We start from the raw sequence: 3,704 nt of genomic DNA, 5'->3' as shown, positions 1-3,704 counted from the left end.
GGAAGGAGGCGATAGGGCGGGGAGGGTGGAGTGGATAGGTGGGAAGGAAGATAGGCAGGTAAGACAGGTCATGAGGACAGTGCTGAGCTGGAAGGTCGGAACTGGAGTAAGGTGGGGAGAGGGGAAATGAAAAAACTGGTGAAGTCCACATTGATGCCCTGGGGTTGAAGTGTTCTAAGGCGGAAGATGAGGCGTTCTTCCTCCAGGCGTCGGGTGGTGAGGGAATAGCAGTGGAGGAGGCCCAGGACCTGCATGTCCTCGGCAGAGTGGGAGGGAGAGTTAAAATGTTGGGCCACAGGGCGGTTGATTAGTGCGGGTGTCCCGGAGATGTTCCCTAAAGCACTCTGCTAGGAGGCATCCAGTCTTCCCAATGTAGAAGAGACCGCATCGGGAGCAACGGATACAATAAATGACAGTGATGGATGTGCAGGTAAAGCTTTGATGGATGTGGAAGGCTCCTCTGGGGCTTTGGATGGAGGTGAGGGGGAGGTGTGGGCGCAGGTTTTGCAATTCCTGCAGTGACAGGGGAGGGTACCAGGATGGGAGGGTGGATTGTTGGGGGGCATGTATCTGACCAGGTAGTCACGGAGGGAACGGTCTTTGTGGAAAGTGGAAATGGGTGGGGAGGGAAATATATCTCTGGCGGTGGGGTCTGTTTGGAGATGGCGGAAATGTCAGCTGACGATTTGGTTTATGCGGAGGTTGGTAGGGAGGACCAGGGGGTTCTGTCCTTTACGGTTGGAGGGATGGGGTTTGAGGCAGAGGTGCGGGATGTGGATGAGATGCGTTGGAGGGCATCTTCAACTATGTGAAAAGGGAAATTGCGATCTCTAAAGAAGGAGGCCATCTGATGTGTTCTGTGGTGGGACTGGTCCTCCTGGGAGCAGATACGGCGGAGGCGGAGGAATTGGGAATAGGGGATAGCATTTTCGCAGCAGGTGGGGTGGGAAGAGGTGTAATCCAGGTAGCTGTGGGAGTCGGTGGGTTTGCATCCCCATCCAGGGACCAAGAGACCAAAGGCAATGTGTTCAGTCTTTTCAATATTAATTTAAAGGAACATGCTCCTCATCCAGGATGTCAGATAAGCAGCCTGATAATTTACCAACAGAGGAGGAGCTGAGAGAGGTGATGGTTGATGGAGCTGGGCGTCTTCAGCCTACATGTGAAAGCTGATGTTTTGGTTTTTTGGGTAAGTCGACAGTAAATACAGATGAGAAATGTAAGGAGGCAAGGGATCTGACCCTGGTAATGATACCAGAGTGGGAGTAAAAGCCATTGCAATTGATTTCTGGCTGATAGCTGCCAGATAACAATGGACAAGGCAAATTAACAAAGGATAAGAGACCATGGAGGAGGTTAGTGCAGTCAATCATGTCAAAGGCTGCAGGCAACTTGAGGAGGAGGAGCAGGGAAAGTGTACTTTTGTGACAGACACAAAGAATATCATTTGTAAGTTTGATAAGAAGCTATTGCTTCAGGTAGAGGGCGTTTGCTCCCTGTAATCGTCTTAAATTAATCGAGGTCTCCACAAAGGTAAGGTCTTGGGGATACACTCTTGTTAAAGCTGATGTTATTGTAGCTGATTGAATAAAGTAATGGTTGAGAACATTTGACATGAAGGAAAGGAAAAGAGTGGATTAACAGTGAGGGTTAGAAAAGGTATTTCAGAATTCAACACAGATTGACCAGCAGGTGCTCTCAAACTCAAAACATGTACTCTCCAGCATGTTTGGTGTATTTGTATTCATTACAGATCATTTTCTCACTTTACATTTATTTCCTCTGGAAATCAATTAACGACTGAAATGTAATGCCTTGAGGAATTACTTCTCAAGCAATATGTAAGAATATCTGTTCCCTATTAGACTATAGATGTTGCTCCTGTATGTTCAAATAGACTTATCTGTGTTAAAATTTGCTTGATTACATATTTGACCAAATTCATCTGTCGGTCCCCAGAATTGAACTGTTTATAACTTTGATTGGTTCTTCAGTTTTTTCTGAATCTGAATCTGAATCATTAACATGAATTAGGATCAACAGGGAAGACCCAATCCCAATCCCAAAGCAGGCCATGGGAGTCACTAACTCCACAATACAATTGAATATCACAGGCTGAAGAGGATATGGTTTAACTACAGTTTTGTACCTTTGCTTAGTATTTTCCAATGAGGCTTTAGCATTTTCTGGATCTTTCTTTAGGAAGGTTTGATACACACCCAAGGATTTCACAAATCCAATGAACCATGAAATTGTCTTCTTGAAGTTGATGTAAATATCTTCAGCTCTGTGACAAAGAAGACATGATTAATAACATTTAAGGAGAGGTGGTGCTGTTGTGGTTATATCACCAGACTAGCAATCCTTCGGCTTAATCTAATTTGGATGCAGACAATTAAGTACAACAGAGAGATCCTGGTGCGTTGGTAATTGGACTGGGTGAGTAGTTCAGAACCCTCAGCTAGTGTTCTGGGGGTACGGGTTAAATTCCCACAGGGGAGGTGTAATATAGTCACTGACCTACAGTGACTTGGTGCACTGATTCTTAACTGCCCCCTATAAATGACCGAGCAAGACTTTCTGTTCCAGGGCACAAATGCTGGCCTTGCTAGTAACACGTGCATCCCCTGAAACAATAAAGAAAAAAACATGTAAGCGTGAAACACCACTGAAGATTTTATTTATTGTGTATCTTTGGAATATTTTAGGAAGTCCTGCAGTATCTTTGGCATTTGATTTTTGGGATAGACTCTTAATTCAAAGAAATATCTGCCAGAACAGATCACTCAAAACGACGTCCATTGGACATGACGTGTTGTTCATTTGTCTGATATTAGACTCCTGAAGCAGCTGCAGTACAGGGAATAGATTAGATTCCTTTAGACAATAGACAATAGACAATAGGTGCAGGAGTAGGCCATTCAGCCCTTCGAGCCTGCACCGCCATTCAATATAATCATGGCTGATCATTCCTAATCAGTATCCTGTTCCTGCCTTATCTCCATAACCCCTGATTCCACTATCTTTGAGAGCTCTATCCAACTCCTTCTTAAAAGAATCCAGAGAGTGGGCCTCCACTGCACTCTGGGGCAGAGCATTCCACACAGCCACCACTCTCTGGGCGAAGAAGTCTCTCCTGAGCTCTGTCCTAAATGGTCTACACCGTATTTTTAAGCTGTGTCCTCTGGATCGGCACTCACCCATCAGTGGAAATATGTTTCCTACTGCCAGAGTGACCAATCTTTTCATAATCTTATACGTCTCAATCAGATCCCCTCTCAATCTTCGAAACTCAAGGGTATACAAGCCCAACTAGTCCACACCAACCCTCCAACGAGTGATCCACCCAGACCCATTCCACCTGACTAATGCAGCTAACTCTATGGGCAATTTAGCATGACCAATTCGCCTAATCTGCACATCCGGGGCACCCGGAGGAAACCCACGCAGACACGGGGGGAATGTGCAAACTCCACACAGACAGTCACCCAAGGCTGGAATCAAACCCAGGTCCCTGCCACTGTGACGCAGCAGTGCTAACCATTGAGTCACCGTGCCACCTTAAACATTGACCAACTTTGACACTGCTCTTGCAAACCACAGCGGTATGCTTGGTCAGTGTGAGGATTGAACCCACGACCTTGGCATTAGCACCACGCTCTAACCATGTGAACTAATTGACCTACGATACTGTCAGGATAGAC

The sequence above is a fragment of the Chiloscyllium plagiosum genome, chromosome 7 (assembly GCF_004010195.1).
Source record: "Chiloscyllium plagiosum isolate BGI_BamShark_2017 chromosome 7, ASM401019v2, whole genome shotgun sequence".
Lineage (NCBI taxonomy): Eukaryota > Metazoa > Chordata > Chondrichthyes > Orectolobiformes > Hemiscylliidae > Chiloscyllium > Chiloscyllium plagiosum.
Note: the sequence above shows the minus strand (reverse complement) of the source record.